At 28.5% G+C, this 14,663-nt stretch overlaps 1 protein-coding gene and 2 long non-coding RNA genes across 6 annotated transcripts in view; 1 reads left to right on the plus strand and 2 right to left on the minus strand.

Annotated features, from left to right (window-relative positions):
* The window catches only part of LOC121120774 (neuronal acetylcholine receptor subunit alpha-10), a 301,885-nt gene that overhangs the window by 99,328 nt on the left and 187,894 nt on the right, over nt 1–14,663 (minus strand). The gene's annotated exons all lie outside the window — the stretch shown is intronic.
* Nucleotides 8,413–8,943, minus strand: LOC121120983 (uncharacterized). The gene is made up of 3 exons (XR_005865299.2): nt 8,787–8,943; nt 8,625–8,703; nt 8,413–8,531 (listed from the first exon to the last, which is right to left on the minus strand). It is a non-coding gene; the product is annotated as an uncharacterized lncRNA (long non-coding RNA).
* Nucleotides 9,091–9,686, plus strand: LOC139905734 (uncharacterized). The gene is made up of 2 exons (XR_011780759.1): nt 9,091–9,241; nt 9,310–9,686. It is a non-coding gene; the product is annotated as an uncharacterized lncRNA (long non-coding RNA).

The following is a 14,663-nucleotide window of genomic DNA, read 5'->3' on the forward strand; positions in this document are numbered from 1 at the left end:
ATTTGAACAAGTTACAGAGATAGAACCATCGCTGGGAAAAGTCTGTAGTGTTTCAAGGAGCCTATGTTGAAAAGTTCGAAAAAATTGAAATTTAAGAACCACTCTCATATATACTCGTAGTAAGTCTTTTCCCCTTGAATAATGTTATTATATTTGCTGTTTAAAGAGAGGGCGAAGCAAAGACATCTGCTACAGCTGAAGAAAATGAAAAAAATATATTTTCTGATCGAGATAAATTATAGAATGGAAAATAATGTAGTAAAAACGTGTAAAAAGATAAATGTATAATAGGTATGAAAAGTTCAGTCAAGATTTATCGAATTGATTGTGTATAAGTTTATCCGAATAATAAAAAAACTGAGTTTTTGATTTATCGTAGTTGACTATTTTTTTTTTGTGTGGAGCCTTGATTTTCATTGCGGGCATTATCCATTCAAAATAAATAAATAGAAATGTGTGATAAAATATATTTGAGTTTTTTAAATTGTGAATTATTATTTTTGAATACCATTATTAAAATAATCATATATGTTTCATCCAGGGTTTCTTTACGTACATTATATATATTTCCAAAATTCACATTTGATAAAAGTGCCCTACTACGTTCAATGGTCTATCTATCTATTTGCAGAATTTTGATGATATATGGATTCCATTGTGTTCAAACGCGTTTAAAAAAACAAACATATTCCCTCTTCTTGGTAGAGATCATAATTCATAAAACATCAACAGTACAGGTGACAAAGCATATTTTACATATTTATTTTACTGAATTCCATTACCTACATTATCATACACATTTATTTACAACATCAAGATAATTTAATTAATTTTTGGATTATCTGTAAAAAAAAAAAAATAAGTTGCATGATTCATCAAGGACTGAAATTTATAACTTTTATTACTGTTATACTGGACCGGACTGAGAATGAACTGGACGAGACTGAGACTGAAATTGACGGAACTGCAGTCTACAGTCTAAAATAAGACTGACAGAACACAAGTTTAAGGAAATTTCCATGATTTGTCCTGAGGGAAGGAAAATGTTCATAAATTTCAATACGTATAAAAGGTAATTTTCCTAAAATCATCTTTTATAAATCATAATTTTTGAGCTCAGAAATTTAAGAGGTAACGTCATCGTTAGAATAATTTGAATATAACGTAATAGCGCTCCCAGAAATGGTTCCGAAATCAATTTAGTAGTGTACCCTTAAAATATGTGAATACGATTATAATGTTGGAAAAGAATAGAGCATTTTCACATGCCGTCAAAATTGTGGAAGTCAGTCATTTGATTCATGCTTAAATGACTAAATTTAATAGGAATAAAATCCCTTGTCAATAGGTAAAAGTTTTGTAGCGACGTCTTTGTGTATATAAAATATACATAGATATATTAAATATAATATAGAAACGAGGAGGGGAGGGGGGGGGGGGGTAAATAATTTTCAAACATTTAAAGTTATGGCAATGATTAAGTAAAGATAATGTAAAATATTCATTTTCATTAAAATATCACAGAAGAGGATATCTGTTAATTTTCTACGAACTCTTATTTTATAATATTACAATTACATATTAGCGATTTTGTAACTTTTTTTCGGGGAAGATTACATAATAACAAATAGTTTCCTTGAAGAAAATTAAGAGCAATAATTGACCGTTTGTTTTCTCCAAAATTCAACTTGGTAAGCGATTTACAATCTTAATAAAAAACTACGATACAGAAAAGTATTGTAAGATGAATTCGTAGCAGGAGGAAGAGAAAGAGCAGCTTTAAGCGTGATGATATAAATTGACTTGAATAATGTTAAGAGAAATCTTCCTTCATAGAAGATGAAGATTTGTTGGTCGTCATCGTTGTTTCCATGACTTTGTCGCGTTACTGAGAGGAAGTAAGGACGGGCAGATTCCTGTACAGACTAAAAAAAAGTCTCAAGGATGCTCAAAACTCTATCATTTGCAGCCATGGTTGTGTTTAAAATTTTTCATCTTTAATGTTAGGATAACTTTGCTTTCAAGTCTTTTATAGGGAAATTTGTATATATTTTTCAAATAACTAATTATATCAACAACTTTGCTTTCAACATGGTGTCAAATTTGGTTTATTCTCCCTCTTTGTCAGGAATGAAAACATTATATTATAAAGTGATTTCATTATTAACCTTTAACTATTCATTTGTTTATAAACTGGGTTCATCTTAATTACAACTTAAGTGTTGCATTCATTTAATATTTCCCCCCTCCATGTTTATCGATTCAAACAAAAGCAATCAGAACTCGGTTACATATTTCGGTTTTTCAAAATAATCTTTATAGAATCAGGTTAATTTGAGCTTATTTATTTAATAAGCAGTAGTAGCCGGTATTTTCCGGAATAATTAGGCGACAGCTAATAGAGGAAATTTGCTTTAATAAAATAGAAGATAACTCCGGAACAAATTCTCAGTTTTATCCCCGTTTTTCATGAGCACACTCACACATAGCTACTCACTCAATTATTAAAAATTCTCTCCTGAAGACTAAAATAATACTAATTTGAGATTGGGGGAAAAAATAAAAATAATATGATTTGATGAGCCAGGACATTTAGAAATTTCATTAGTATACATTTTATGATTAAGTATATATACTTAATCAGCGATTGCAAATTATCCAAATTTATTGTCAAAATAACCTATCAATTTTGTAACTTTAAAAGTATTAAATCATCTTCAGTGATGAAGCCCATTTTTGGGCATATGGCTTAGTTAATAAAAAAAATATAATACCTACTTTTCAAATGAGAAAATTAAAATGCCTTTTCACTCCAAGTCCTCGTCTCTAAAAACTACAACTCAGATTTAAAAATATAAAAGAGATACTAAATTTTTTACTTGTATTTAAATTGAATTGAATAAAAAACGAATGATAATAAAAATTTTTAAGAGAAGGCACGCAATACGCATAAAAATAAGGTAACGATGAAGCAAATTACGATATAGAACAAATTAGTGAAAAGACAGAGAAGTTTTTATCTGAAAAGGACCAAAATATGAAAATTTAAGTACAAACATTTTAAAAAAATAGCTGAAATTACACTTAAATCCAAAATTTTATAAAAATTTTTGTTTGTTATTTCTTGATGAATTAAATACAATTTTGGAACGGGTACATAAATACATATTATAAAAATACACGATTGATTTAATCAAGCAATGCATGCGTATGCATAATGTAGATAGGTGGATTATTCAATTTCCAGTAAGACCCTATATTAATATACAATCTCAAAATTTAAACCCTTAGCTCATTTATAAACCTATTTATTTAAATTTTATATAAAGTGTTTTCCAATCTTCTTTCTTTTTTAATATGAGTTGAACTGAACACTTGCAAGATTTAATTCATTTTATGAAGTGCTCCTTGAATATTATACTCCCTTTTTCCCTTTATATTGTATTTTTATATGAAACAGGGATCTTTATACACAGTGCACAGGGTGAAGTGTTTCCTAAAAAAAGTCTTGCTAGATGGCACTTAAATTCAATCAATGTAACTTTTGATAGACTTTTTCACCAAATTCAGTCAAATTGTATTAATTTACTGAAGACTTAAATGAGTAATATAATAAGGGCAAATTCCCTTTATGAAACATCATTTTAGGTTGGAAATAAGAGTTGATGTTATTATAAATACTCAAGAGAGAAAATTTTTGTACTATGTAAGAGATAAAACTCATTTTAAATCACATACAAGAAGGAACACCCCCATAAAATTCATGAAAAAATTATATCTTTTGTTTGAGTTGTATAACATAATATTTTGGTTTAGTCCATATAAATGAAAAACAAAACAATCAATAATAGGAAAAAATAAAAAGGTCATTTTTTGAATATTACTTATTTTTTTACTTATATAAATTTCCGATGAATTAATCTAGTGTATCCACTATAATTACAGCTTAATTTACTTGGGGTAAATTCAATACAATTTTTTAACAAATATCACAATCATCATAAAATGTAAAAAAACCATGTTTTATGACATTCAGTGATAATTGTAGCTTAAAACATTTTATAATAACATATTAGTTAACCTTTGTTATCATTCTTATTGAATTAGCATCTTCAAATTGATATAAAATAGTACAACTATTAACTTTGTCAGTTTTTAAACTTATCCAAATGTCTTTCAATAATTTCAAAAATATTTATACCTTTAAAAAATGGGTTGTTAAGAATTTATTCGTGTGTATAAATAATTATTGTAGTTCTAAAGATAAAACTTTTAAAATATCATTTTTTTAAAAATTATAGATGATAAAATATTTGGATTCATTTATATCTGGGAAGAGTGAGTAAAATTTTAGTTGTATTTACAAATCTAAGTTGAGGTATGAAAAATGAAGCATCAGTTTCATTGCATCAAAGAATATAAAGATATATTTTCATACTGAGACAAGTTCGTTTTAATCAATATTATATTTATTTACTAAATCCACGCGCTTATAAATTGAAACGAATATCTCTGTGTAAGGATCGTTTTTATTTCCCTTGATAACCTCCCTGTGTCAATTAATTATCTTCTTTCAGACCTCTCCTGATTATATCGTCGTTTGCAAGATCTCGTGATGGATATATGGAGATGGATACCGGAGGAAGTTAGAACCAGAGTTGTATTCGAATTCCACTGTTCCGAGATTTTGAATAAATACCTTCTGCGATGGTTGAATCCCTCATGATCTACAAAGGAACTTTTCATCATACTGGACTTGTGTCTTCAAAAAAAATAAATAGATTCATTTATATTCGTTTTACGTAAAGTTACATTTAAAAAATCTAATTAGTATAAGTATACAATTGAGAATATCACAACTAGGTTCAATAATCGGAATACTAACAATTTAATTATGTGTTCATAAAATTTTTATTATACAACTCGGAAAATCAGTTTAAAAAATGTAACTTTATAAGAATAAAAATATTAAAAATTGTATTGTTTTTTTTGAAGACATGGATTGAACTTTTTTGGAATTTTATTATAAGATAAGCTTATAAACTGTAAATATATCTTTAACTTTTTTTTTTGGGATGTTGTTCATTTTTCAAGCAAATGAGATAGGCAATATTTTAATGGAAATAAATGGTATACTTAATTGTAAGAGTTATTAATTATTTTTTTGCCACATAGAATTTATTTACTAAGAGATTGTAAGAAAATAAATGTATTTTATATAATTTATTTCAATTTTTCAGAATGAGTATGTGCAATTAAAAAAAATATACAAAAAATAATTAAATAATAATTAATCTCAAAAATGTTGTGCAATTTATATTACGCTATAGTGGGTTTTTGTTTTCTAAAATTATATATATGATTTCACAATTAGTTTTAAGGGGCTTATATTTTGATCATATAATGAAATCCATATAAATATATATTTACACATCCTCAATCATTTTTTTTAAAGAAAAGTTGAAATCCTTGATTCAATGTTGCCATCTATTTTTGTGCTACATTTAAAAAAACTTTAAGTGGCCAAAGGATGATGTTTCAAATGCAGTATTGAAATTTTCTTTATTGTGTAGATAATTTTTCATCAGTTTATCTAGATACAAATTTTCTAATCTAGAAGCTCTAAAGTTCTTATTGTTAAGAATAAAAAACTAAATATTATTTATTATTTAAATTTTGAGAAAATTAAGTGCAAATTAAGTTTGTTTTGTTACTTTCACGAGTACAATTAACTCTTAAGAACATTTCATGAATGATCGAAATTGCAAAAAAGGTTGAGTTTGTTATGTGGTTTATTAATTCTTAAAAAAAGTTCATTGAATTTTTCAAATTTTGTAAAGTATTTTTTAGATTTTCTCCAAAGGTTTCAAAATTTTCCTTGATTTGATTAAAGTAGGCCCACTCCTTTTGTTTGAAAGGTTTTTTGTCGTTGGCACATATCTTAGTGATGCAACACATGCATTTTATAGGTGAACTTGGACGAAGATTAGTTCGGTTTTTAAACTCCTCTTCTGTTTCATCTTCTGTTCTGCAGGAGTCGTGATTAAATGTGACATCACATTTGCAGGACTAGTGAGTTAACTCAACGATTAACTCAACCTCTTTTCATTTAAGGGAATTACTACTATTGTCATTAAGTCTAAGGCCAATTTTTTAAAACGTATTTAGATGGATATTTCAACAAAGTCTAAGCTCTCCAACAGAAGGCTGAAATTTAGTTGTTTTTAAAATAGTAAATGGATTTTTTTGGTTGAATCCATCCCAGGTATACGAATGATATACTTAACCCTATTTATGAAGTCATCATTTAATCGATGTTCACAATTTTGGAAAGATAAATTACATCAGCAACATTTTTATTTATTTAATTGTGTTCTATTTTTGTATACATATCCGTCAAGATAAAAATAATTTTTTTTGCTTTAATAACTGTAAAAACCAATTAAAAAATGTTCACAAAATTTCGTAAAATAAAACTTATAATAAAACGTCAGTAACAATTCATCTATTCAAAAAAATAATCCATGTAAAGTTCTACATCGGAATAATTTTTTTGTATGCGTCTGATCTAGACCGAGTTTTTATATATGACCAATAGAGACTGAACTCCATAAAAGAACGGAATTAGTTCAATCCTGCAAAACTTATAACGGCCTCTTACCCAAACCCAACATTAGAAAATATTAAATTGATTAACAGCGTAGGAATTTTAAATACGGAAAATTTAAAGTTAATGTATATTACAACTTTTTTCGTAAAATTAATTCAGTAATTTACAAATCTTTTGTATTTACATGTACAAGGGTCGATAGAGAAGTTTATCACTCAAACTAACTACCTCTATCTTCAATTAAATACTCCAATCTGGTCCTGAATATGACAGAAGCTTTGATAAGAAACTACTTGTTGATGTTACCCACTACCTCGAGAATGGAAAGTCACAATTTCACGTGTGCTTTTATTCGACTCTCTCTCCAAGACATCTCACAAATAGTTGTCTGGGGTTGATATCGGGGTAGCTAAGAGACCGCATTGTCTTTCCTCAAAATATGTCTAAATTGTCTGTACAACCATTTTGGACAAGATAGGAGGTGTGGCCAAGATCCTTATCTTGCTGGAAGACATATGGCCTTCCAGCAGCCACCAATTCCGTCTAAGGTTTGAACACACCCCTTAAGACATACAGGATACTCCTTGAGCGTGCACTCGGCACAGAAGCAGACTATAATGGCTACATAGTAATTGTATTAGGAGTTCATCTGAAGGATTTTGTATTTTTTCTAATAAAATGTTTTTGATTAAATCTGATGAACACACTTTCATTAACATAGATCTGAGGGTTACTAAGATATTGAAATATTATTTTGTTCAGAATATACAAAACCCTACTCAGTATACAGGGTGTCCACGATAAATTGGAAGTACTTTAAACTTCATCCAGATCAATAATGTGGATATTCGGGGTTAAATTATACTAATATAAAAGGTTGCTTGAACAATACACTATAACTTCCACCACAATTGTTTTGACAACAACCAATAGTCATCATTGAACAAGCAAGGAGAGACGGCATCCTCGAATTGGCTCGCGCGGGACAGAAGCCCTCTGCTATCTACAAGCATCTTAACTACCCCAAGACCACGGTGTACCGGATCTTCAATGCCTGGGAGGCTGAGGGAAAGGTCTGCCGCAAGCCCCACAACATGAGAATTAACCGAATCACTCCCGGCTTCCTTGAAGGCCTTCAGAAGTCCATCAAGGCTTTGCCGGGGACTTCCTTGTCCGGGTTGGTCAAGAACCGTGGAGTGAGCAAGCAGCTGGTCTCCAAGGCTGTGAATGAGGACCTCGGATACAGGTCATACCGAATGGTCAAACAACACATCCACACGGTATCCATGAAGGCAACCAGGCTCACCAACGGTAAGCGTCTCCAAAATGACCTAAAGAACCATGGAGGAAGAATCATCTTCTTCTCCGACGAGAAGAACTGGACTGTCGACAGAAGCTACAACGCCCAGAATGACAGGTGGCTTGCCAAGAAGAGAGAAGAGGTCCCTGCAGTCTTCACCACAAAGTTCCCGGCTCCATTACGAGGGAGTGGAATGCTGTCGATTCCGCAGAAGTCATCAGGGCATGCAAATCCTCTAGGGGCAGGATGGAGAAGATGGTGGCTGCTGAGGGAGGACATGGTGAATAAATTTATTGTTTAATATCATGTCTAACTTTTTCATATTAACAAATACACTACTCCAAATTCCATTTTTATCAAGCAGGTTGAATTTTAAGATAGTTCCAATTTATCGTGGACACCCTGTATATGTTTAAGAAATGCCTCTTCTATAAATTAACTTTTATTTTTAAGAGAATGAATGAAAAGGATAAGGATATGAGAGGTTGTGTTAATTGAGTTATTTTTCCTTGTTTCGTTTTTTATTTTTGCAAGTACATAGCGTTCCAAATTGTACTATATTACATACAATACTCCTGGAATTCTCCATAAAATAAACATTTGATTGATTTATTTGAGTATCTAATGAATAAAAAATTGTCAAACGATTAAATATATATATTCGTTAATGAAACTACAGCATAAAAAATATTTGTATTTATATTAATATATCACCTCTTTTGATTACATTTTTTCCCAATGTAATTTTCCATACTAGAAGAAAAAGAAAAATTCCTACTAATCTTCGAATACCCTACATATTGTAAAATAATGCATTAGTTTTGATTAATTAAGCACAAGTTGATAGATATTTGAAATACAAAATTATGAACTTACCATAACTATTTGAAATCCTAGTGTTTCAATCTTTAATATTACAATAAGGTTTTTGTTAAAACTGTCTTTCTTTTTTTAATATAATTTGTTTCAAATTTCATATAGAACAACTTATCCTTCGTTCATATTTAAGCTCATAAATTATACATAAATCTATTAAGCGATTGTCATTTAATATTTAGTACACACTTATATTTATAGACGATTTGGACTTTTTTTTGAAAATTAATATTTTAAGACAATGAAATTTATGACTACTGATATTCTAGAAACGAATCATGAATGTAGGTAGCTTACCGTAACACATTCATTCTATTCTTAGCCATAATCTCTAAAGAATGACACCCCCACAGATCTACAATTTATAATTAATAATTACGCTGTTTACTTCTATTACGCTGAATTAGAGATATGATTAATCTGGTTGTGAAGGATTGTAAGATGTTTAAAAATACGTAAGAGTTGATGCTTTAAAAGTATGGACTTGTTATCTTATCTAATTAGATCATTAATTTGTGCTTAGAATCAAACTCTTGTTAATGCACACAGATGTGGGACCATTTAGACTTGGACTCGAAATATGATGATTAAGACTCAAAGCTCGTAGCCCTATGTTATCGAACTTGATTTGATTTGGAAATGTAATATGATGACCCGGACTCGGAAAAAATGGACTTGGATACAGATAAAAATATTGATATTATATTTTGCTGCAAGACGGTACCACTCTGTGTCGCTTTCATGCCCCATTACGACATTATTCTCAACATTGGGTATCCAATAATGCAACATGGACTGTAGGGGTTCCTCTCCTTCCTATAAAATCTTCAACAAAATTTAATTATCATACTTGTCCTTTACTTTGTAAATAAAAAAATAAATTATTCTTACACGCCTCGATACGTTGATTGGAAAATAACTTCATTTTTCGGAGTAGTTTGGAGAAAAGGGAACACTCATTTTGTCTACTAATATACTAAATGATCAATCTACTGCAAAGTCCTCGCTCTTGCTTAGAGTCAGAGGTTACAGACTATCCCATGATCTGGCTATTTTGACTCATCTCTAAGAACAGTAATGGTTGAGAAATGAAACGGCAATTTTTTTTAACAAATATTGCAGTTCAGTGATTTAACGTTCATACACTATTCAGAGGCAAATGAATAGATAAAAAGGTAACAAAATAATAATTTTTATTTATTTATTACCATTATAATGTTATTCTTGTATTTCTCTAAAAAAATATTGCCTAAGAAGTGAATTTTCAATTAGTAACGATGTTGTAAATTTTTAACAAATACTTGTCTGTAACATTTCTAAATAATAGTAATAATAAAATAATTTAATAGTAACCATTGGTACACAAATATGTCTGTTTAATGACTTCAAATCATTAAATATTGCCCTTGAAAAACAATATTTTATTATAAAATGTATATTTCCTAAATAGTACTATCTTTTTTTGAAAGTGGGGGAGAGGGGGGATGAAATCATAATTAAATATTTTTGCATTTATTCTTGCAGTTATATTAATGTTTGGTTACTTAATTCAAATGATGCAGGACTCACGGTCGCAAAAAACAAACAAAAAAAACACTGAGCGTAATAATAATATATAAGTACATTTATTAGTATTAATAAACTAGGAAATATCAGGCTCGAAATGTGGACGTCCCATTCTAAATTTTCAAAACGAGTCCAAATTGGACGCAAAAACTGTCCCATAGATCAATCTTTGATAAATGACATCATTATAGATATCCAACAGTGACATCATCAAAAATCAATATTTATAATTTTAATAGTCCTAATGTAGGCTTTTACTAGGTCTAATTTAAGAAAAGTATCAAAATTATAATGCATTTAAAGCTACGTAAAGTTTTACAAAACCTATTCGAAAGGTAAACTGACGAGGTTACTTGACTATGATATTAGTGTAATTTATGCCTTGTGGAGGAAAAGAATATATTTGTGATTTCTTTAAGGACCGGTAACATCTACAAGCTGGATTAGACAGGACGTAGGATTGGACGAATTTTAAGGTACATTTCGACGATCTATACAACACAACAAAAAGGTTTTTTTTGTAAATTTTTATAATTGAAAAACATTTATAAAGTGCAGTAAAATATATTTATTAATTTTAATTAACGTTAATCTCCTTGGCAATCAAAACATTGCTAACATAATTGTCTAGCTCGACGATTTCCAGTATTTTATCCATATTTTCGACAATTGGTATCAAAATATATACAGCCAAATTGTGCATGATTGTTTGTTACAGAATCAGGACCACAAACAGAACGCACATCTTCAGCCGCCTACCTTAGGCTTTCCTTTTATCGAAGAAAAACTGCAAGACATGGCATATTTTCATAATTTGCTATTGTTCATATTTGACGCACGCTCAAATAAACAAACATAAAATTGTTGAGTGAGTTTTTGAATACGAAAAACTTTACTTTCAAACGTCATCTAGCATAATCCAATTGCACTTATAAAACGCAAAATACTCATTACTAAAGAACCTATTAGAAAAATAATGGATTTCTTTTTATGTATCTTTTTTTGGCTGTTGCATATTGTTTTTGTTTTTTTTATTCTCTAAAATATATAATGAAATATATTCTTATAAATATAAGTTAATCATGTTGGAACTATAAACTGTTTTATCAGAAATAAACACTTTGTTTATATGAAACAAAACAAAAGAACTGAAAGAGGGGAAAATTCAACTTTTGTTTTAATTTCCCTCCAAAGCTTACACAATTTATTTAAATTGAATACTTTTTGCCAGTTTTTAACGAAAAAGCAACTTTGTTTTATCTATAAACAAATAATTTTTTAATTAATATTACAATTATATGTGTTAAAATACTTTTTTTTTAAAACATGATATGTGAAATCCCACTAAAGGGAACACGCATAGTGGGATCATTTGTTTATTACAGACATTTTAGAAAGTCTCAAATACAATTAAGAACCCATTCTGTTTTGTTTATGTTCAGAAAAAATATAGTTTACAGATTGAAAAATAGTGTATTTGTTTTTTCTTTATGTTGTTCATTCTTTAATAGCGTGATAGGACTTTAAGGCATTTTTTTTGCAGAACGACATTAAATAATAAACAAACAGGATGTCAATTTTTATCAAAGAAGTTCTAGTCAATTTTTTTTATCAATTAATTATAATTCGACCAGAAGGATTATATTTAAATCGGAAAATTCTCATGGATAACAAAATTTATTAGACACTTCAAGTAGTCATCAAATTTTATTTATTGATGAAATTTGGTTGAGGCCAACTCTATAGGAAGATCCCTGTTGTTGCTTGATATTAAACTTGTTTGTCAATCCATCAGTGTGACCATATTATAACCTTAAATTTAATTAAAATATCAATACATTAAATATCTTTTTGGACAAATATCCGGAATGGTCTTTGGCAAAATGTCGTTTGACAAATTACCATTCGGTACAAGAAAAATACTGCTACTTCTACTAGAACAATGATCGTTGTGGTGTTAAGATTTTTCTCTCTGACAAAAGAACTCCCGCTTACTTTTGGTGTATTTAATATAAATGTACAATAATACAAAAATATATATTTGAATATAAAATTTTCCTTGCTTATACTATTTTTAAATGTAGAAGGATTTCCTCTTTACACCCGTAATTAATTTTCTCAGCTTTTTAATATAAAATTCATTATTTCAAAAATATTAGTTGTTTGTTACTTAAATTTTTTTTAACAGTTGCAATTTTGGTATGTCTTGTTATAACCTAGTCCAAGTGGTTGAGTCCTAATGAAAAAGTATTGTGACTGTTCTTGGTCATACGAGTAATTCCAGCCTACATGTCTTTGCTATATGTGGGATGGGCTTTGTGTTCATTTTCTTCCTCTCACGGCTCCATGCAGCTGATCTAATAAAACATAATTACAGCAAGGATGCTCTCCTCCAAAAATTATTCTAACTATCAGGATTACCAAAATATTTTCTTTTTACATTACGCCAGGACATATTTTGTGCATCACTAATTGTGATTATGTACAATTATATCTTCTTCCTTTTTTATTATTGCCCTTCAGTTCATCTTTACTCCAAAATATTTTTTTAGTATCTCTTGACAAAACCTCTCTTTTTCCATAATTGCATATATTTTCTTATGACTTCTCTCTCTTCTAGAAGAGAAAAAAATTCTAGAAGTTCAAAATAAAGAAAAGGTGCTTTGGAAATTGGAACGGTTTCATTTTTCAAATAATTGTAATTTATATGCAAATTCGAGCCATATCATCAAAAGTCAATTAAGTAAAACTGCATCATATAATCAACATTTAAGATAAACAAAAACATTACTCAATTATTTTAAGTAATGATCTTTTGCCAGGAAAAAAGAAATATTTTTATCACTCAGAGTTATACTCATATCTATCCAAATAGAAATATAGAAGCCATCTTTTCACCATTTAAATGAATTTTATTCTATTTTATAATTAATAAATAATATCAATCTGTTGATTTAAATTTTTGTATCATAATTAATATCTTCACATTTAATTTACCGATAAATCCATTATTGTTCATGATTTGTTATGGATACAAGGAATCATTAATTTTATTAAACGCTCCTAGTTGTATTATTTTGGTCATCTTTGAATCATTGAAATTGATTTGATTCTTATTCAAACTTTTATTTTAGTTGAGCAGAAAATGTTAATCAGACCTGTACATATTTCCACATATTATAATACCGTAATAGAATTTATTCAGAATTTTGTTGTAGTACAGTGTTAATTTAACTCAGATGTTTAGGGTATCCCATACCGCCATACTTATATTACTAGCAAGTCGAGTGGCCACTCTGTTTTAAATACTTAAATCAATCAGTTATTTACTACAATTTTAACAATAAGCGGCTCCTAAAACAAAATATTAGACACATAAATTACGAAAGGAATATTCCTGTAGGCCATTTTAGCAGATCAAAAATTCATTGATCTTAGTTTTCTAAGTATAACACTCAGAAGATACAAAACATTGGATCTAATGACAAAAAATTGCAATATAAACATGCGAAATTAAAAAATAGAGTATAAAGGATCATATTTGCTTGTTTAGACGAAAATATTTAGATAATTAAACTAAAGAGACACTCATGTCCCTATAGGAACGAAATATTTTAATTTGGCCTGAACTGCCTCTGTCTGCAAATAATCCGTTTACTTTTTTTATTTTTAAAAGTTCATATTTTAAGAATATAGAAACATTTTAATATATAACATAATAATTTTTATTTTTTAAACCTAATAGTTTATAAATAATACAATTAAATTACGATTAAATTAATGTTATTTATATACATAATTTGATGATGTCTTTGTTTTTGTGCATTTAAAAGTTTTGCAATTTAAATTTGTGAAAAGACTACAAACAATTCAATAAAATGTTAATGAAATTAACATTTTGAGAAACGAAAATAGTTCGATGATATCATTCAAGAGCTTAACTAGCATGGATAAAAAACATTTTTGACAATTGAAAATGTTTTCTGTAGGATATTAGCACATTTATAAAATAGATATATGCGAACGACTGAAATGAAAACTTAGAAGGAAAAAATAAATTATGAGAAAGTATTTTTATTTGCATTTAAACCAATTTGCTATCAAGGAAAAGAAATATAAATTTTAAAATATATATTAATAGTATAAAGATGAAGACTTTTAAGAACATGGAAAGTTTTATTTGCTCATATATATATATATATATTTGATTTATTAGACAAGATTAAATACATACAAATGAAATATATATAAATATAAATTACCCCTTTTATTTTTTCTATAAATAATATAATTCAATAATGACCACATAAA

The sequence above is a fragment of the Lepeophtheirus salmonis genome, chromosome 6 (genome assembly GCF_016086655.4).
Source record: "Lepeophtheirus salmonis chromosome 6, UVic_Lsal_1.4, whole genome shotgun sequence".
Classification (NCBI taxonomy): domain Eukaryota; kingdom Metazoa; phylum Arthropoda; class Copepoda; order Siphonostomatoida; family Caligidae; genus Lepeophtheirus; species Lepeophtheirus salmonis.